This window comes from Schistocerca nitens, chromosome 2 (genome assembly GCF_023898315.1).
Source record: "Schistocerca nitens isolate TAMUIC-IGC-003100 chromosome 2, iqSchNite1.1, whole genome shotgun sequence".
NCBI classification, from domain to species: Eukaryota; Metazoa; Arthropoda; class Insecta; order Orthoptera; family Acrididae; genus Schistocerca; species Schistocerca nitens.
In genome coordinates, this window is record NC_064615.1 from 742,426,486 (window position 1) to 742,448,889 (window position 22,404).

At 45.4% G+C, this 22,404-nt stretch overlaps 1 protein-coding gene across 1 annotated transcript in view; it reads right to left on the reverse strand.

Annotated features, from left to right (window-relative positions):
- Positions 1-22,404, reverse strand: part of LOC126236959 (cubilin) — a 1,328,660-nt gene that overhangs the window by 1,177,846 nt on the left and 128,410 nt on the right. The window lies entirely within an intron of this gene.

Sequence of the window (22,404 nt, forward strand, 5' to 3'; positions counted from 1 at the left end):
CCGCGCATTTACAGACATTAAACATGGCGTTAGCATAACCGTTTCCTACATTAAAGTCAAGATTCATCAAGGTTCGGGTGGTTGTACACTGAAGAGCCAGAGAAACTGGTACACCTGCTTAATACCGTGTAGGGGCCCCGCGAGCACGCAAAAGTGCCGAAACACAATGTGGCATGCACTCGACTAATGTCTGAAGTAGTGCTGGAGGTAACTGACACCATGAATCCTGCAGGGCTCTCCATAAATCCGTAAGAGTACGGGGGGGGGGGGGGGGGCGGGGGGGTGGAGATCCCTTCTGAACAGCACGTTGCAAGGCATCCCAGATATGCTCAATAATGCAATAATGCTCATGTCTGGGGAGTTTGGTGGCCAGCAGAAGTGTTTAAATTCAGAATGCACCTCGAGCCACTGTGTAGATGTTCTGTACGTGTGGGGTGTCGCATTGTCCTGCCGGAATTGCCCAAGTCCGCAGGGAATGAACAATGAACATGAATGGATACAGGTGATCAGATAGGATGCTTACGTACGTGTCACGTGTCAGAGCCGTCTCTAGACGTATCAGGGGTCCCATATAACACCAACTGCAGACGCCCACATCATTACAGAGCCTCCAAGAGTTTGAACGATCCCCTGCTGACATGCAGGGTCCATGGATTCATGAGGTTGTCTCCATACCCGTGCACACCCAACCGTTCGATACAGCTTGAAACGAGACTAGTCCGACCAGGCGACATGTTTCCACACATCAACAGTCCAAAGTCGGTGTCAACTGGCTCAGGCATGGCGTAAAGCTTTGTGTTGTGCAGTCATAAAGGGTTGGCGTAAAGCTTTGTGTTGTGCAGTCATAAAGGCTAAACGAGTGGGCCTTCGGCTCCGAAACTCCATATCGATTATGTTTCGTTGAATGGTTCGCACGCTGACATTTGTTGATGCTCCACATTGAAATGTGCAGCAGTTTACGGAAGGGTTGCACTTCTGTCCCGTTGAACGATTATCTTCAGTCGTCGTTGCTCCGGTTTTTTCCGGCCACAACGATGTCTGAGATTTGATGTTTTGGCGGATTCCTAATATTCACAGTACCCTCATGAAATGGTCTTACGGGAAAATCTCCACTTCATCGCTACCTCGGAGATGCTGTGTCCCATCACTCGTGCACCGACTATAGCAGCACGTTCAAACTCACTTACATCTTAATATCCTGCCATTGTAGCAGCAGTAACCGATCTAACAACTGCACCAGACACTTGTTGTCTTATATACTCTTTGCCGACCGCATCGCTGTATTCTGACTGTTCCCATATCTTCTTCGGCACTTCAGTGTAATTAACCTGACGGGGTTCCTAGTACTGCAGTGCGGGATGTATACATCGCAGGAGGCTTAAACATCATAGTTACAATCATTAATCGGTGCACTCGTGGAATGTACTGAAGAAAACAATAGCTCCATATTCTGCCACCGGGTGAAGATGTGGCGCTGTAAGCAGTCAAAATGTGAAATATTTTCCGCCTTGACGTCAGTTTGCTGTTTGTCACTGGACGCTGTTTGTTGATTTATTTTGCCAAGTGACTGTACGAAAGGCAATTCCTATTAAAAAGAAAGACCGTGAACTGCTGATAAAGCTGTTTTATCATAAAGGCAGCAAAAGCAGCACTGCATTGCGGGAATATCGCCAACAGAGCTCCGAAGAGGCCACATGTCTATAAATGACTTCAGTAATATGATCACGAAATTTGAAGGAACAAGTGAATTAAGTGGTTCAGCAGGGAGACGGAGGATACCCATTCCCATGGCAGTTGTTGACGAAGTTGCTGTAGCTATAGTCGCTACATCCTTCAAATTCTGCAGCCAGTGCCTCGGCTGCGTCGCGGGAAGTCTCTCTCCCCTGGTCAACAGTTCATAAGACTTCTCGGCACGTTTTACACTGGCAACTCTACATGATTCAGAATGTGCACAGAATGGAGATAAGCTACAGCGCCCTGACTTTGCCCTTCTTTCTTTTGGCACACGTGGAAACGGATGACACTTGGCCAGGGAATATTTGGACGGACGAGGCATTTTTGAAACTTCCCGGCAGATTAAAATTGTGTGCCAGATCAAGACTCGAACTCGGGACTTTCCGCATAAGAGTTTCTTTGAAGTTTGGAAGGTAGGAGACGAGTTACTGGCAGAACTGAAGCTGTGAGGACGGGTCGCGAATCGTACTTCGGTAGCTCAGTCGGTGCCGGCACGGTAGCTCAGCGTGTTCAGTCACAGGGTTAGCTACCCTCTGTAATAATAATAAAAAAATAAAAATAAACTGAGTGAACGCAGCAACGAAGAACCTGAACGGCTGTCATCGAACGACCGCCCCGAACAAATTCATCGAACAATTTAGAACAAAATGAGATGAACAAAAAAAAGTCGGTAAAGCACTGGCCCACGAATGGAAAAGGTCCCGAGTTCGAGTCTCGGTCCGGCAGACAATTTTAATCCCCCAGGAACTTTCATATCAGCGCACTCTCCGCTGCAGAGTTAAACTCTTATTCCGGAGGCATTTTTTGCTCTGATGGTGCCGTGAATGTACAAAACTGTCTCGAATGGGGTTCTACTCCGACACAGCCTGTGCAAGAACTCCCTCTGCACTCATCTTATGTGACTGTGTGGTGTGGTTTCACAAGCGCCTTCATTCTCGATCCGTTTTTTCTGCGAGGCGATGACACCTCTTGGGCCTGTTACGTGTACAGGGAAATCTGCACCTTATAAGGACCTTCTTGTGCACCACGTGATTCCAGCTTTGCAAGAATGAACCTGTGTCCATACCGCTATTTTCATGCAAGCAAGGGCGACATCATATGTCGCTTGCCAGGTGAAAGATTTGCTTCGAGAAATCTTAGTAACTGCTTCATTATCTCTAGGTATATCAAGACGTTTACCCTTCCACACCCCGCGACCTAAATCGATGTGACTTCTGATTGATAGATCGCGTCTATCAGGGCAGTATCCGGACTCTTCCTGATTCGAATGGTTGCATACGACAACATATCGCTCTGATTACACAGGATATGCGGCGTGCAACCGTCCACCAAGCCATGTTACCAATGTATCCTGTTGCTGGATGGGTAGACCATACTGAACACACGCTGTAAGTTGTGACCATATCCTAACAAACGTCTTGAACCACCGTCATCAGGTGTTGAATGGTTCCTCCTCTTTTCCTGTAAGGACACCATCTTCTAATGGCTAATAGAACTATATTTGCACCCGCTGGCAGTAAGTGGAACTATTATTTATTGGCATACTCCAAGAGCACACCGATTAATGCGATGTTTCAGTGTCCTGCGATGTATCCGGCACTGCAGCACTCGAAGCACCGTCAGTTTGATTATAATTCCCGGCATCATAGATAGAGATAAGGCCCATCTTTCGTTTGCCTAGAATTAAGGGGGCAGATCCGTAAGAATACGATGGGTGTGGAGATCTCTTCTGAACAGCACGTTGCAAGGCATCCAAGACTGTTCAATAATGTTCCTGCCTTAGGAGTTTGGCGGCCAGCGAAAGTGTATAAACTCCGTGGTGGAACTGCCCAAGTGCGTCGGAATGCACAATGGACATAAATGGATGCAGTTGATCAGATAGGATGCTTACGTACTTGTCATCCGTCAGAGTCGTATCTAGGCATATCACTCCAGCTACACGCGCCCCACATCACAGCTTGAACAGTACCCTGCTGACATGCTGGGTCCATGCATTCATCATTCATGAGGTTGTCTCCATACCCGTACACGTCCATCCGCTCGAAACAATTTGAATCGAGACTAGTCCGACCAGGCAACATGTTTCCAGTCATGAACAGTCCAGTGTCGGTGTTGACGGGCCTAGGCGAGGCGTAAAGCTTTGTGTCGTGCATTCATCAAGGGTATACGAGAGGGCCTTCGGCTCCAAAAGCCCATTAAGATTAAAATTGTGTGCCAGATCAAGCCTCGAACTCGGGACCTTTCGCATAAGAGCCTCTTTGAAGTTTGGAAGGTAGGCAGAACTGAAGCTGTGAGGACGGATCGAGAATCGTGCTTTGGTAGCTCAGTCGGTGCCGGCATGGTGGCTCAGCGTGTTCAGTCAGAGAATTAGCTACCCTGTGTAATAAAAAAAAGTGAGTGAACGGAACGGATCAACGTAGAACCTGAACGGCTGTCATCGAACTACCGCCCCGAACAAATTCAACGAACAAACTAGAACAAAATGAGATGAACAAAACAAAAAGCCGGTAAAGCACTGGCCCGCTAATGGCAAAGGTCCCGAGTTCGAGTCTCGGTCCGGCACACAATTTTAATCTCCCAGGAAGTTTCATATCAGCGCACACTCAGCTGCAGCGTGAATATCTTATTCTGCAGGCATTTTTTGCTTTGCGTGGTGCCGTGAATGTACAGAACTGTCGCGAATTGGGTTCTACTTCGACACAGCCTGTCCAAGAACGCCCACTGCACTCATCTTATGCGACTGTGTGGTATGGTTTCACAAGCTCCTTTATTCTCGGTCCGTTTTTCTTCGAGGTGATGACATCCCTTGGGTCTGTTACGTGAACAGTGAAATTTGCACCTTATAAGGACCTTTTTGTGCAACACGGGAGTCCAGCTTTACAAGAATGCACCTGTGTCCACACCGCTATTTTCATGCAAGATGGGGAGACATCACATGTCGCTTGCCAGGTGAAAGATTTGCTTCGAGAAACCTTCGTATCTGCCACATCATCTCTAGGTAATTTCAAGACGTTTAGCCTTCCATATCCCGCAACGTAAATCGATGTGACTTCTGGTTGATAGATCGCGTCTATCAGGGCAGTATCCGGACTCTTCCTGATCTGAAGGATTGCATACGACGACATATCTCTCTGACTATACAGGATATGCAGCGTGCAACCGTGCACCAAGTCATGTTACGAATGTAGCCTGTTGCTGAATGGGGATACCATACTGAATACATGCTGTAAGTTGTAGCCATATCCTAATAAACGTCCTGAACACCGTTATCAGGTGTTTGAGTCTTCCTCCCCTTTTCCTGTATGCACACCATCTTCTAACGGCTTATAGAACTATATTTTCACCCGGTGGCAGAAGGTGGAACTATTATTTTTTGGCTTAGTCCAAGAGCGCACCGATTAATGAAATTGCGTGCGATGTTTCAGTGTCCTGCGATATATATATCCGGCACTACAGCAATCGGAACACCGCCAGTTTAATTATAATTCCCGGTATCATGGATAAAGATAAGGCTCATCTTTCGTTTGCCTAGAAATAAGGGGGCAGCTTTCCACAATTCTTCTAAATTTGTTGTGGTTTGGGACTGCTGTGTAGTTGTAAAGAGAGCGTAATTTTCGTAGGATGGAAGTGTTTTGCAACACCTGTTCGAAAGAAACTTCTGATAGTCCTGACGGGAAGCAGCATCTAACATAAGAACTTAAATCTTACTGAAAATTATTAAAATTTTTCTATTAAATTGTAACCATAAAAGTTTTACAAACCATATTAAAGGTCTTCTTGTAAAATAAAACAAAGTAATATATATTTGTTAAATAAAATAAGACCTTAGTAATGAATATTTGTAATAGTTATAATGATTGTCTTATTCAGAGGTTATTTGAAAATGTACGAAACTTTTGAGAAAGCCAATAAGAAAGAAGGGGATTCACACTGGGTTTTCAACCCACTTCCTGTGGCTGACATTGGCAGGGACAGGCGTGGAAAGAACGAAAAGGTAACAGCCGCAGGCAGTGTAGCACGTTGTCCTGACGTAGTTGTGTCATGTCCTGTGGTTTGAATATTTTGTGAGTGCCACAGTTGTGCACAATCCAGTGAAATTTGGTGTGGCAGCAGCATTCGCGTTGCAAAGTCGTCTCCCGAAATTGCAGGCTTTGGAAACCAAGATTATTCAACATTAATCTATGATGGAATTTTGAGCCAACGCTACATCAAGCAAAATAGCTAAGACAAGCAACGTAGTAGTAATAAATTAATCCCATCTCAAAGGAAGCGTGAAGAGGCTAGCCAATTATCATTCAGCAATCTAACAAGGTAAGAACTATTATTAAATCTTAGTGCGTAGTACTGTATTGAATATTACAGCTCAAACATCAAACTTCATTACGGAACAGAGGTTGTTATTTAAAATTACTTCTTAAATCCACTATCCTAATATCATAAACAGAAATCCTATTTCCTTGTCAGTGTGTAAAACTAAACTTTCGAAAGATGGTATCAATTTTCCAGAATCACGGCGATGGAAATTTGTCGAACTTTCAAGTTTAGCTCATTTTCTGGAAAAGACGGCTTTAAATCTAATTGTAGTTCTCTGAAGTCACCGAGCGAGGTGGCGCAGTGGTTAGACACTGGACTCGCATTCGGGAGGACGACGGTTCAATCCCGCGTCCGGCCATCCTGATTTAGGTTTTCCGTGATTTCCCTAAATCACTCCAGGCAAATGCCGGGATGGTTCCTCTGAAAGGGCACGGCCGACTTCCTTCCCCATCCTTCCCTAATTCGATGAGACCGATGACCACGCTGTCTGGTCTCCTTCCCCAAAACAACCAACCAATCTCTGAAGTCGTCTTTTCGCATTGCTAACTCAATTGCTAATATTGGTATTGAGACTAATTTATATATTCTCTCTGGTCTGTTTTTACATAGCGCCATTGTGATCGAAACCAACGATATCAAGTAACTAAATATCGTATTTTGTACCGTAAGAGGCACCGTCGAAAGTAAACACAGCTAATATGCTAGCTAATAATTTCTATCTTCGTAGACAAAAATAAATACTTTCTCCCCCTAAGAAAACATTAAAATGTTCGATTATACGCAATTCGAGTACTTCAAAAATTTTGACGAATCGGTCACACGCGGAATCGATGGGTTCCGTTACAAGCACCTTACAGAAAGTGCTATTAGCGGGAGCAGCAAACGGCTAATGGAAAGGCCTGAGTCGTGTTGCTAACCGTGATTGACTGAAAGGGCAAACGTTAGATGTTTTATACTGGAGTGGCTTGGAGCTCCTGAAATCGAGAAGTTGGTAGTCAGCCCTCGCTGGATGTACAAGCCGTGTGCCCTCTGAGGTGAAGGTGTTGTTTTCGTAGTGTATGTTTGAAATCGCCAGTCGGTGATCCTAAAGATGAATCGTTAAGCCATTACGGATGGCTCAGCGATCTAGTCACTTGCTCAACCGCGCGCGCACTGCCTCCACGTGAGCATAAAGCAGTAGCCATCAGTGAGACATTTATTTTTCAAGTGGATATTGTACGTAAGCATGGGTAAATTTAATGACAAGACAGAGTGGCAAAAAGGGGCAGTCGTGATTGGTCGTGCCCGTGGCCATACCGTGTGTGAAGCTGCTGGATTTTTCGGTGTGTCCCCAGTACCTGCAAGCAGAGATGTGCCACACGCCGCCACGAAACGCGACGCAAGAATTTTGGTCTGAAAAAGATCCTGATTGTGAGGGACTGGAAACCCTCGTCTCGGTTTATGAATCAAAATCACTTCCAAACCCGACAGGAATAGCTGCAGGAGGTCCATCTCAACCTCTCAACGAGAGAAACTGCGACGGGAACTGCATATAATTAACATTTGTGCTCACACAGGCACATAAAGACAACAGCAGAAAAATTCATAGGGCTGGAATAATATATGACTGAACACTCTCCCACCCTGTTACATCTGGAGTGACTGTAAAAATACCTGACTTTAACTCCAAAGAAAATCTGTGGGACACATTGGAACAGCGGGTAAAGCGCCAACACCATCATCCTTTCAGTCTGATGGAACTGAGCGATCAAATCCTCAGTGAGTAGCATTATCTTGGTGCTACGTATATGCACAACCTTGTGGACTCAGTAACGACCTGAATCCAGGCTGTTATCGAGTCCAGGGCGGAGTTAACTGTATTAAATTATGCTTGGTTACGCTTGTAATTATTTCTCCAGTACGGACTAATTTTTTGCCCAGTGAGCTTATACACTGTCTGATAAAAAGTATCTGGACACACGTCAGTTGACATTAATATGGAATATGTCCACCGTCCGTCTTTATGAGAGATTGAACTCTACTGGAGTCACTGTAATGAGGTATCTGAATATCTGGACGAATGACAGCAAAGTTTTCCTCAAGAGTGGAAAACAAAGAAGGTAGTGATGCTGGAAAATGGGGTAAGGAGCGAAATAAACGTGTAACGCATCCCGGGTGTTTCAGAGGGTTCAGGTCGGGACAACAGAAGACCATAACTGATCGAGTCTTGGGAGAATCCCGAGGCTGCAGTGGCACATAACGAAGAGTTAAAGTGGGTTTTGAGTCCGAGCAAATGTGAACAGAAATCTAAAAGGTTGGAAACTGTTCTTGTTGAGCAGGTACGGAAAGGGCTTACTGGCAATGAGAAGATTAAACCGAGCGAGCGATAGGGTTTTACCGGCAGGGCTTTTAGAAGCGGCCACATGTTAGCCGTGCAGAAAGATCTACGCATACTAGAATACGTGGTAGCTGTCGCGTGCAGGCGGGCTGTGAGCTGCAACGTCACCATGACCCATCTCGCCACGCCGCACTGCACTGCACACGGCGCACACATGTTTAACGCAAACGCAGCTGTGAATGTAATCGAGATTTTTCGTGTTTTAGTGTAATATTACTATTATGAAGCTTTATATTAGTTAATGTTTTTTTTTATTTTTCAGTTCTGGAAAGTTATGTTAAAATCTTTTTCATTTCTCTCAGTTTCCGTCTTTGTTCACTCACAGCTCGCTTACTATCTTTGTACACTTTTTTCTGTTTGATAGCTTTTACTCTAATGAAAGTGCGTGTCCTTACAAAATCCATTACAGCCAAGTCCTCCAGTTGTGGATACTTCTCATTTGGAATGCCATTTAACCTTACGAAAACTTTTGGGTGACGATCAATGAAACTGACGCGGAATTCTTGAAATTCTCTTTCCATGTTCAAAGCGAATTCCATAGATCTTTCAGTTGGCTTCATTAATTATCCTCCTGTCTGAAGCCAGTTCTTTCCTGGATCATTTACGTGATCAGTTACTTTACTGTATAAATGGTGTAGTGTTTTATTCGAGAAGTACAGTGTGGAAAGAGGAAACTTCCCTAGGTGTTCGTATGTAGATTGTCTTTCCTTTTATGAAATATACACGTACATATCCTAGATACAGCAGGCCTGCGGACAACTTTTGCTATACTTTACCACCATAGCTTCTTGTGAACAGCCGGCCGGAGTGGCCGAACGGTTCTAGGCGCTACAGTCTGGAGCCGTGTGACCGCTACGGTCGCAGGTTCGAATCCTGCCTCGGGCACGGATGTGTGTGGTGTCCTTAGGTTAGTTAGGTTTAAGTAGTTCTAAGTTCCAGGGGACTGATGACCTCAAATGTTAAGTCCCATAGTGCTCAGAGCCATTTTTTTTTCTTGTGAACACCTGCAGTTGTCGTTACGTAAGAGTCTCTTCTTATTTGCAATTCTTTTCTATGTGACATCAGACTCTGTCTCCAGAAATTATAATACGTCCATATAGTGAAATAAGTTAAAATAAATAACCATTGGTTCATAAAAACCACCATATTTCAATATCCTTTAAACATGTCTGAATACTTCCGATACGGAAGAAGGAAAGATACTACAGAAAAATGAATGTCACAGTCTTCAGGTGTTTTCTCGCGAAATACGCATCCTCTGCATTGCATGTTATCAATTAATAATGAAAATTATTCTGGTTAGCAATGTAAAAACGTGTATCATGGCAGTCAGTATTAGAACAACAAAATATTGCTTAAGAATCATCATTCAGCTGACGTATAGGTGGAATGTTTACGTTTGACTACAAGTAACTTATCCTGTAATCGTCTCTGACAGACATTTTCTTCAAATCTGGAACATTTTCCCTCTCGTATTCGGTGCACATCTCAAAAATTTCTACCGTCTCTGAAACAGTCTCTTCAATTTCCTTGTTGTCGCAATCACTTTGCTGTAGACGGTAAGTGTCTTATTTCTCAGAAGATGAAGATTCTACAGTCGTATCTCGATATTCCGCCAATGTATTAGTAGTTAAAGTATAATACCCTCTCTCTTTCTTACACATACTACCTGATAGGATTTCGCTCGACTTACGGGTCAAAATCAAACACCTAATTCTTTTGAAGACAGTGGTAGGCAAAGAATCTCCCCCGTCATCCTCCTTAGGAGAACTAGCTCTGAAGAATATATTCAATGCATTTTGAAGTGATGACGTACTTGTCAGGTACGGTTAGTAGAGTTGCCGATCGCGCAACAAACCATTACTTTTCAATTAAAAACTTACTCTAAAAAGTCTCTCAATGCACTGACAATTATAGCGTAACTATGTATTTAACTGCCAGTCACTAATAAAAATTCATACTGCCACAAATAACCTTGTTTTCGCTAGTAAACGCAATTACAACACAATCCTTTACGTCAATTTCGGGTTCACTCTGACGTCAGCGGCGCGGGATACTAATGCGCATACAGCTCGTGATCCCTATCGGATGTTCTAGTATCCGTGGTTGGACCCTAAGTAGGCTGGCTAACGACCAGCATAACACACACTAATAGCTTGAATTGAGGCCAGAAAGACTGGTACGGTAAATGTTAGAGCATTTAATGAATAAATGGAATAACTACACCGTAAAAAATCATAAACGTATTTACAATCAAACCCTTCATTTCATCGCAAATGTTTACACTTAATGAGTGATAAATAATTCAGTGCTACGCAATAAACAATATTTCTGGTAACAGCATTGCACAGTAGCCATTATCATGTCAAACAACAAATATTACCTTATTGTTAACTACGAGATCTTCTAAAAAAATCCAGAACATTCGCAATTTCGTGCCAATGGTGCGTGGGAGAGAAATGTGGTTGGCATACCTGCAAACGCCTGTGTTTAATGTTTAACTGCCGGCGGTTTCATTATTGCATGTCTGTTAGTTATTGTTCAATGCTGTATCGAGTAGAACATTACATCGCACAGTTTGTGATTTTCGAGACGGCAGAGTTAGAGGAGCAACGCGTCTGGATTCAGTCTTGCGTGAAACTCAAGAACACTATTACAGAGGCTCACCAAATGATGCAGGAAGCTTACGGTGATGAGTGTTTAAGCCGTACTCGGAGTTATGAATGGTTCACACGGCTTAAAAATGATTGAACGGAAGTTAAAGATGACACTCGTTCGGGACGCCCTTCAACATCTACCGACGACGCTCATGTCAGGAATGTCAACGATATTGTGTGTACCAATCGAAGATGGACTGTTCCAGAGATTGTAGAAGAATGTAACATTTCAGGTGGATCGTGTCATGAAATCCTGACACAGCATCTTGGAATGGTCGTGTTGCCTACAAGTTCGACCCAGGGCTCACGAGTCAAGACCAGAAAGACCTTAGCCTCGCAATCGGTGAAGAGTTTTTGGGTAGCGCAAATGAGAACGAGGCTTTCCTCAAGAGAATCATAACCGGTGATGAGACGTGGGTTTACGGTTATGATATTGAGACCACGGTTCAGTCCTCACAATGGGCGGGAAAGGTTCACCAAGACTAAAAAAGCTCGCCAGTTCAGGTCACATGTCAAAGTCATGTTGACAGTTTTCTTTGATTTTGAAGCATTAGTTCATCATGAATTCGTGCCACAGGGACAAACTGTTAATCGGTGGTACTGTCGGGACGTGTTGCGACACCTGCGAGAAAATGTGAGAAGGAATCGGCCTGAAATGTGGCGAGATAATTCATGCCTCTTGCATCACGATAACGCATCCGCACATTCATCCCTGTTGGTGCGTGATCGTCGCACAAATAACGAAATCACTGTGCTGCCTCATCCTCTGTGCTCTCCAGACCTGGCCCCTGTGGACTTTTTTTATTCCCAAAGCTCAAAACCCCGTTGAAAAAACGAAGATTTACAACGAAACACGAGATAAGAGAAAATTCGTAGACGGCGCTTCGCGCTATCCAGCAAGAGGTGCACCAAGACTGCTTCCGGAAGCGGCAACGGCATTGGGAGCGGTGTATCAATTGTGGAGAAGAGTATTTCGAAGGAGACCATGCACAATAAGTAAAATATAAGCGCAGAAAAATTTTGTGAACAGAGCTCCAGAATTTTTTGAACAGACCTCGTATTTCATAATAGTAGGTTTATATGTCCACGGCTCTCGGACCAGACCATTCTGCAAACTTACACGGAAAAAGAGAAGCAATACACAGTTATTAATGACTCGTTTTATTAATCTACGATCAATGCTCCTCATAATATGCGGTAGAAGCACAATCATGCCGGTTTTAATAAGATGATAAGTATCGGTGTCAACAATTATGACATAAACTGTCAATTTTAGTTACATAATCATTAGAGTAGGAATGGTGCCCCTTTGGCATATTATATCTCAGAGTGTTGTTCGAAGTGTGTCGCTTGGGGAGCTGCTCGAGCTCTCATTGGCTGAAGACACGTGTCTGGTGGTGGAGGAGGTGCTCATGGGAGCAGGAGGTACGGAGAAAGAGCAGAACAGTGCGGTATGTCGATCGGGAGGCAGAGACTCCAGTTTTCTCCCACCGGAGAGTACGGCAGAGTGATGCGATTTTATTTATGTAGAGACACTGCGGATTGCTAATCGTATCTCGGGTACGGGCATCTAACTCTCAGGGAAAGGAAAAAATAGTGTAGTCACGTGCTGATTTAAAAGTTAGCATTATGCAGTTTTTTAACTGTCTGAACTGGAACTTTTTCATGGCTACTTACAAGTCGCCATTCGTCTTCTAAAATATTAAAAATATTTCGTAGACACCCCACGTTTGCCTCCCCACCCCCCTCCCACCCAAATCCCAACAAATTATCGTATGCCATATCATCGAGCGAGTTGGCGCAGTGGCATACGGTGAACTCTCATTCAAGATGATGGTGTCTAATCATCAACCAGACGTCAATGGCACAACGAATTCCAGCCATCCTTTCTTTCTTCAAACTTTTCATCTGTATAGATGATCTTTTTTCTATTTTTTAATCCACTTCCTCCTCTCCCCGTCCACGTCCCTGTGAAGCAATGTCATTTCATCTGATGGTCTTATTTAAAAAAAAAAATAACGACACAAAGCTCACATGAAGACGACCAGCACAGCATCTGCGACGTGACTGGACGTTTCATATGATTCTCATATGCACACGGGTAAAATCCACGTATCAGCTGTCACCACACGACAAAAAACGTTGAAGAAATTCTACCAGTAATTCCATCATTTTACAACTTCGTGCTGGAAAGTAACGCCCCCGTACTTAATGTCTGAAAAATCTTAAACTTTTTTAAAATCAAACAAACGCTATTAACATTCTACATCTTTTCTCTCCATGTCTAGATTTCTCCAGCTCTCCGCCGCTAGAGTGCTCAGAACTGTAGCGTGTCACATGGCACTCTGCGACGTAACTATGTCGCTGCGTAAGAAACAGCGTGCTGTAACCGAGCTTCGAATTCGAATAATTCGTCCACACGCGCAGCACCCTAGCGTTCAGCCGGACCACACACGTGCGCTGCGACAACTGCAGCAATCCGAAGCCTTGGATTCACTGTCATCGACCATCATCCATACAGTTCCCACTTTACCCCATCCGATTTTAATCTGTTTCCAAAACTTAAAGACCACCTTCGATCACTTCAGTTTCATAGTAATGAAGCGGTGCGAGCACAAGTGAGGTTGTGGCTTCGTCAACAACGTCAAACATTCTGCAGTGACCGTATCAACAAACTGGTCTCCCGACGGGAGGAAAGTTAGTCGCCTGGGTGACTATGTTGAGAAATAAATGTTTTGACATGAAGAGTATAAATACAGAATGTTAATGCCGTTCGTTTTGTTTGCGTTTTAAGAGCTTTCACGCAAAAAATACAGGAGGAATTACTTTTCATCACGCACTCGTATTAATGACGTGTCTGGTACTTTTGGACCCGTGGCAACAGTTGAATGGTTCCTCCACAGAGCCCAAACGTTGATGGTCGACCAATGAACTGACATATTTGTGCAGCCTGCGTTCGACACTGTTAAATGTTACAGTGAGCACTGACATTCGCTGCGACGTCAGAGCGAGAAGAACGTAAGAAGAATGAGAAACAGACACCGTTCCAATGTATGTAATCACATCCTTTCGATCACAAATGGCGCTTGCGAATGTAAACGTAAAAGTTACGACTAAATTTTGCGCCGGATGTATTCGGTATTTTCCAGACACATACACGCTACAAACTATTCGCGACTCATTGCTGTCATCACTGATTTTCAAACTGATGTAGCCAATACACACAAATACTTTTTTACTATCACAGCAACCTGTGGGTATCACCACGCTCGTGAACGCGCCGTTTGAATGGATGCCCTGTCTTGAAAGATTTGAAATATCTTTCTCCTACACATACTGATGAGTGTACCGCATGGCTATACTGGCATTAATCATAACAAATGAAGTTGCAAGAACTGACTCTCTATCATATCAAAATCATTCCATACTGAATGACGAGATCAGTGACTCACGCAAGTCCGCTAGAGGCAGCCACGGCAATTATACGCGTGGCAGTGGAAAGGCACGGTGATTTGCCGTACAGCGGAATACATAGTTTGTAAAACAAAGACTACTGTCTATTCCATCCGAGTCGGACGCGAGCTACATGTTGAAAAGAAATGATGGCGAGGGACACGATGTATTCGGTACTTCTAACGGTGAGAATAAGAAACTGAACGAATGTGAAAAATATGGAGTCCGCACGGAAGTGGAGGAAAGAAGACAGACAAGTAACGAAACGGTTCCGTTACTCCGCGTCTGCTGAGGATAACGAATCGAAGGAACATGAAAACTAGCGAGTGTGGTACGAACCGCGTGCGGGGAGGGAAACATGAGAGTAACGAAAAATTTCGAACAGTAGCGAAGTCTCGTGGAATGCTCGCACCCCCCATCAGATATAGTGGTAAGAGGACCCAGTGGACAGCCCGTCAAAAACTGGACACAGATCAAGCATGAAAGCGAAGAAGGTACACTTGACTGTGAAAAAGAAAAGAATAAGGTAAAAAGTTAACTGTCCGAGAACAAGAAATAAAATACAGAGCACTCAGGAAGGGAAATGGCGTCGTTGTTACGATGTTGGACTAAGCTGACGAGCGGTGTTCGACTCTCCCCTCTTTTTTTTTTTTTTTTTTTTTTTTTTTTTTTTTTTTTTTTTTTTGCTGTTCACTTTATTCAATTTTGTGTCTGTTTCGTGGAGTAACGTCCGTTTGCAACAACGAGGTGTAAGGTTGGGATCTATAATGATAACTGATTCTGCACAACTACTCTATTAGCAGCCGAAAGGAAGCGGCCTTCGAAGGGGATCGGCAAATATTTGATGACAAGGCGACAAGTCAACCGAATCCTCCATCGGAAAACACGTTTGGTGTGTCATACACGTGATTAGCGATAGTACGTGTGTCACGTGATAGGAATCTCTTATCGACGCACCTAATTTGAACGACTGGTAAGTGAGTGGTTTGTGCCTCGTTGCCTAATAAAGGTGTTCGTATCAAAACATAATACTTTGTCACGTAAGCTACAACAAATGAACGCAGTTTCACAATCACACAGTTTCGCTGTGCTCTATCAAGAATATGTTTTTAACATTTCTGAAGTTGCGTTCCGTTTTGGTAGCCTTGATTCCCGAATTCCTTTGTTCTTAGTTCACGCCCGTTTATTTGTTTTCATTTCTGTGAGACTTCTATGTGGTATCTCGCCTGCTCTCATTCTTCATCTGTGAGGCTGGTGCCGGCGGAGGTTAGAGTCATCCCTCGGGCATGGGTGGGTGTGTTTGTCCTTAGGATAATTTAGGTTAAGTAGTGTGTATGCTTAGGGACTGATGCCCTTAGCAGTTAAGTCCCATAAGATTTCACACACATTTTTTTCATTCTTCATCACATTTACTTGCGACGGTAACGTATTCTTACTACGTGACTCATATTCTACAACCAGTGTATTGTGTAACAGCTGCCAAGACTACAGAAAAAGAACAAGCATTTCAATGACCCGACGGACAGTTCGTATTGTTGTGAAAAGAAAAAGAAATAAATGGCACGAGGGAGTTTGGGTCACAGCTACTGTTTACTGCACTTCTTGTTCTTGGGCCGTTCACTGTTACTATTTTGCTTTTTTTCCCCTCATTCAGTACACCTTTGTCCGCCCCGATAGCTGAGTGGTCAGCGCGGTGGCTTGTCACGCCAACCGGGCCCGGGTTCGATTCCCAGCTGGGTCGGAGATTTTCTCCACTCAGGGATTGGGTATTGTGTTGTCCTCATTATCATTTCATTATCAGTGGAAGGCAACGGGAAACCACCACTGAAATCACTCCCCAAGACGCTCATGCGGTGGACCTCTCTGACGAGGCTCCCCCAAAAATTAGTCAGTACACCTTCTTCCTGTTTGCATGCTTGATCTGTGTTCAGTTCTCGTCGGGCAATCCACTTGGCCATCTCACCACAAACTCTGAGGGGCGTGCGACGAGGTGTTTCCCTCGTCAGTAACGGATACATACGATATGGAACAGCTCTACTCGTGAACGAGTCTGAGAGAGCTGACAACGGTTAAACGGCCTGCCGCTCCCGCGGCAGCAATAACAGTGTGGAGTGCGGTGCGTGCAAACAAACGTAGTCACTTCACAGCTGTAACGCCCGTGTATGGGCTGCGGTCGTAAGCTTGATTGCGCAAAATGAAGAGCTATAATCGTGTTTTTGATGCGTCTAACACAGCTGCAGTTAATGTGCTGTTTCGCTACACTGCATTTTTTTTCATTTCTTGTTTAGCTTGATACTGACCCTGACGAGGCTCTATAAACTATGAACGTCAATCTCGTGAGTCAACAGACAAACTACCCTGAGTGAAGTAGAAAGGACAGATACTTTCACCTTAGTGGTTCATTTCTAGGCAACATAGAAACGTTATGCGTCAAATGGTAAACACTAACATTTACCTTTTTCCGATACAAACATAAGGTTCTCAATAATCGCTGTCGCGAAAGGTACGTAAGTAAAAACTGATAAACAATCTGCACACGAGCGGCCCGTTCATATTTTCACTGTGCAGGCAATACTAAAAAAAGGCAAACACAGTCTCAAACGTTAAAAAATAAATGCAACAAAAGGTTCCCGTCACACACAAATCATGAACTTCCAGAAGCTGCAAGATGAAGTCCGATTCAGGACTTGTCTTTGAGAGTTTAGGTATTTGGCATCTCTACCTGTATGTCGATTTAGCTGGTAGTATTTCAGATTGACAAGTTAACTACAGGACAATGTACGTTGTTCGTACTAAAACCCCATATTTTACAAAATTAAAGACAATCATTGTTTTAATACTTTTACGAACAAAGAATTAAGTATGAAGGAAACCCTTACACTCGGAAAGTAAGTACGATTGATTTGTCATATTGCTCACTCGTGCTCATCTAACACATATCAGACTGAATATTGTGTGTGCGGTAGTCCTAAAGATTTTAAATGACCTTCTAGTCATTATAAAGCAAATATGTGTTAAACACTCAGAACACCTAGCACTAATGGCTTGCCGGTCGGTGAAGCCGTGCGGTCCTAAGCGCTTCAGTTTGGAACCGCGTGACCGCTACGGTCGCAGGTTTGAATCCTGCCTCGGACATGGATGTGTGTGATGTCCTTAGGTTAGTTAGGTAAGTAGTTCTTAGTTCTAGGGGACTGGTGGCCTCAGACGTTAAGTCCCATAGTGCTCAGAGACATTTGAACCATTTTTGAACAACTAATGAACTCGCTCTTATCACATAAAATAACGATGAACCGATATTTTAAATATTAGACTTCCTTTGGTGTATACACACGTACACACACATATGTAGTCGGCCGCTGTGGCCGAACGGTTCTAGGCGCTTCAGTCCGGAACCGCGAGGCTGCTACGGTCGCAGGTTCGAATCCTGCCTCGGGCATGGATGTGTGTGCCTTGCTGTTCCAGTACTGGGAACGGCTGAAAGCAAGAGGAAACTACATCCGTAATTTTTCTCGAGGGCATGTAGCTTTACTGTATGGTTAAGTTACGGCTGTGTAGCTCCCTGTCAGTAGCAGACTGCGTGATTGTGTACTGCTGTTTGCATCGTACAGAAAATCATGGTTACATGTATCAGGTCCGATCAATCACAGACAGCCCACGAAAATTTCTATAACCTAAAACATGTGTAGTTAAGGGGTTAAACATTTTCCTCTAAAATGGCTACGCGGTAGAAACGTAGTACACAAATAATAAAAATAAAATGGAAACGAATACCAGCCAATCCAGAACATTATTGAAACTTCCTGGCAGATTAAAACTGTGTGCCCGACCGAGACTCGAACTCGGGACCTTTGCCTTTCGCGGGCAAGTGCTCTACCAACTGAGCTACCGAAGCACGACTCATGCCCGGTACTCACAGCTTTACTTCTGCCAGTACCTCGTCTCCTACCTTCCAAACTTTACAGAAGCTCCCCTGCGAAACTTGCAGAACTAGCACTCCTGAAAGAAAGGATATTGCGGAGACATGGCTTAGCCACAGCCTGGGGGATGTTTCCAGAATGAGATTTTCACTCTGCAGCGGAGTGTGCGCTGATATGAAACTTCCTGGCAGATTAAAACTGTGTGCCCGACCGAGACTCGAACTCGGGACCTTTGCCTTTCGCAGGCAAGTGCTCTACCAACTGAGCTACCGAAGCACGACTCACGCCCGGTACTCACAGCTTTACTTCTGCCAGTACCTCGTCTCCTACCTTCCAAACTTTACAGAAGCTCTCCTGCGAAACTTGCAGAACTAGCACTCCTGAAAGAAAGGATATTGCGGCTGTGGCTAAGCCATGTCTCCGCAATATCCTTTCTTTCAGGAGTGCTAGTTCTGCAAGTTTCGCAGGAGAGCTTCTGTAAAGTTTGGAAGGTAGGAGACGAGGTACTGGCAGAAGTAAAGCTGTGAGTACCGGGCGTGAGTCGTGCTTCGGTAGCTCAGTTGGTAGAGCACTTGCCCGCGAAAGGCAAAGGTCCCGAGTTCGAGTCTCGGTCGGGCACACAGTTTTAATCTGCCAGGAAGTTTCATATCAGCGCACACTCCGCTGCAGAGTGAAAATCTCATTCTGGAAACATCCCCCAGGCTGTGGCTAAGCCATGTCTCCGCAATATCCTTTCTTTCAGGAGTGCTAGTTCTGCAAGTTTCGCAGGAGAGCTTCTGTAAAGTTTGGAAGGTAGGAGACGAGGTACTGGCAGAAGTAAAGCTGTGAGTACCGGGCGTGAGTCGTGCTTCGGTAGCTCAGTTGGTAGAGCACTTGCCCGCGAAAGGCAAAGGTCCCGAGTTCGAGTCTCGGTCGGGCACACAGTTTTAATCTGCCAGGAAGTTTCATATCAGCGCACACTCCGCTGCAGAGTGAAAATCTCATTCTGGAAACATCCCCCAGGCTGTGGCTAAGCCATGTCTCCGCAATATCCTTTCTTTCAGGAGTGCTAGTTCTGCAAGTTTCGCAGGAGAGCTTCTGTAAAGTTTGGAAGGTAGGAGACGAGGTACTGGCAGAAGTAAAGCTGTGAGTACCGGGCGTGAGTCGTGCTTCGGTAGCTCAGTTGGTAGAGCACTTGCCCGCGAAAGGCAAAGGTCCCGAGTTCGAGTCTCGGTCGGGCACACAGTTTTAATCTGCCAGGAAGTTTCATATCAGCGCACACTCCGCTGCAGAGTGAAAATCTCATTCTGGAAACATCCCCCAGGCTGTGGCTAAGCCATGTCTCCGCAATATCCTTTCTTTCAGGAGTGCTAGTTCTGCAAGTTTCGCAGGAGAGCTTCTGTAAAGTTTGGAAGGTAGGAGACGAGGTACTGGCAGAAGTAAAGCTGTGAGTACCGGGCGTGAGTCGTGCTTCGGTAGCTCAGTTGGTAGAGCACTTGCCCGCGAAAGGCAAAGGTCCCGAGTTCGAGTCTCGGTCGGGCACACAGTTTTAATCTGCCAGGAAGTTTCATATCAGCGCACACTCCGCTGCAGAGTGAAAATCTCATTCTGGAAACATCCCCCAGGCTGTGGCTAAGCCATGTCTCCGCAATATCCTTTCTTTCAGGAGTGCTAGTTCTGCAAGTTTCGCAGGAGAGCTTCTGTAAAGTTTGGAAGGTAGGAGACGAGGTACTGGCAGAAGTAAAGCTGTGAGTACCGGGCGTGAGTCGTGCTTCGGTAGCTCAGTTGGTAGAGCACTTGCCCGCGAAAGGCAAAGGTCCCGAGTTCGAGTCTCGGTCGGGCACACAGTTTTAATCTGCCAGGAAGTTTCATATCAGCGCACACTCCGCTGCAGAGTGAAAATCTCATTCTGGAAACATCCCCCAGGCTGTGGCTAAGCCATGTCTCCGCAATATCCTTTCTTTCAGGAGTGCTAGTTCTGCAAGTTTCGCAGGAGAGCTTCTGTAAAGTTTGGAAGGTAGGAGACGAGGTACTGGCAGAAGTAAAGCTGTGAGTACCGGGCGTGAGTCGTGCTTCGGTAGCTCAGTTGGTAGAGCACTTGCCCGCGAAAGGCAAAGGTCCCGAGTTCGAGTCTCGGTCGGGCACACAGTTTTAATCTGCCAGGAAGTTTCATATCAGCGCACACTCCGCTGCAGAGTGAAAATCTCATTCTGGAAACATCCCCCAGGCTGTGGCTAAGCCATGTCTCCGCAATATCCTTTCTTTCAGGAGTGCTAGTTCTGCAAGTTTCGCGGGAGAGCTTCTGTAAAGTTTGGAAGGTAGGAGACGAGGTACTGGCAGAAGTAAAGCTGTGAGTACCGGGCGTGAGTCGTGCTTCGGTAGCTCAGTTGGTAGAGCACTTGCCCGCGAAAGGCAAAGGTCCCGAGTTCGAGTCTCGGTCGGGTACACAGTTTTAATCTGCCAGGAAGTTTCATATCAGCGCACACTCCGCTGCAGAGTGAAAATCTCATTCTGGAAACATCCCCCAGGCTGTGGCTAAGCCATGTCTCCGCAATATCCTTTCTTTCAGGAGTGCTAGTTCTGCAAGTTTCGCAGGAGAGCTTCTGTAAAGTTTGGAAGGTAGGAGACGAGGTACTGGCAGAAGTAAAGCTGTGAGTACCGGGCATGAGTCGTGCTTCGGTAGCTCAGTTGGTAGAGCACTTGCCCGCGAAAGGCAAAGGTCCCGAGTTCGAGTCTCGGTCGGGCACACAGTTTTAATCTGCCAGGAAGTTTCATATCAGCGCACACTCCGCTGCAGAGTGAAAATCTCATTCTGGAAACATCCCCCAGGCTGTGGCTAAGCCATGTCTCCGCAATATCCTTTCTTTCAGGAGTGCTAGTTCTGCAAGTTTCGCAGGAGAGCTTCTGTAAAGTTTGGAAGGTAGGAGACGAGGTACTGGCAGAAGTAAAGCTGTGAGTACCGGGCGTGAGTCGTGCTTCGGTAGCTCAGTTGGTAGAGCACTTGCCCGCGAAAGGCAAAGGTCCCGAGTTCGAGTCTCGGTCGGGCACACAGTTTTAATCTGCCAGGAAGTTTCATATCAGCGCACACTCCGCTGCAGAGTGAAAATCTCATTCTGGAAACATCCCCCAGGCTGTGGCTAAGCCATGTCTCCGCAATATCCTTTCTTTCAGGAGTGCTAGTTCTGCAAGTTTCGCAGGAGAGCTTCTGTAAAGTTTGGAAGGTAGGAGACGAGGTACTGGCAGAAGTAAAGCTGTGAGTACCGGGCGTGAGTCGTGCTTCGGTAGCTCAGTTGGTAGAGCACTTGCCCGCGAAAGGCAAAGGTCCCGAGTTCGAGTCTCGGTCGGGCACACAGTTTTAATCTGCCAGGAAGTTTCATATCAGCGCACACTCCGCTGCAGAGTGAAAATCTCATTCTGGAAACATCCCCCAGGCTGTGGCTAAGCCATGTCTCCGCAATATCCTTTCTTTCAGGAGTGCTAGTTCTGCAAGTTTCGCAGGAGAGCTTCTGTAAAGTTTGGAAGGTAGGAGACGAGGTACTGGCAGAAGTAAAGCTGTGAGTACCGGGCGTGAGTCGTGCTTCGGTAGCTCAGTTGGTAGAGCACTTGCCCGCGAAAGGCAAAGGTCCCGAGTTCGAGTCTCGGTCGGGCACACAGTTTTAATCTGCCAGGAAGTTTCATATCAGCGCACACTCCGCTGCAGAGTGAAAATCTCATTCTGGAAACATCCCCCAGGCTGTGGCTAAGCCATGTCTCCGCAATATCCTTTCTTTCAGGAGTGCTAGTTCTGCAAGTTTCGCGGGAGAGCTTCTGTAAAGTTTGGAAGGTAGGAGACGAGGTACTGGCAGAAGTAAAGCTGTGAGTACCGGGCGTGAGTCGTGCTTCGGTAGCTCAGTTGGTAGAGCACTTGCCCGCGAAAGGCAAAGGTCCCGAGTTCGAGTCTCGGTCGGGTACACAGTTTTAATCTGCCAGGAAG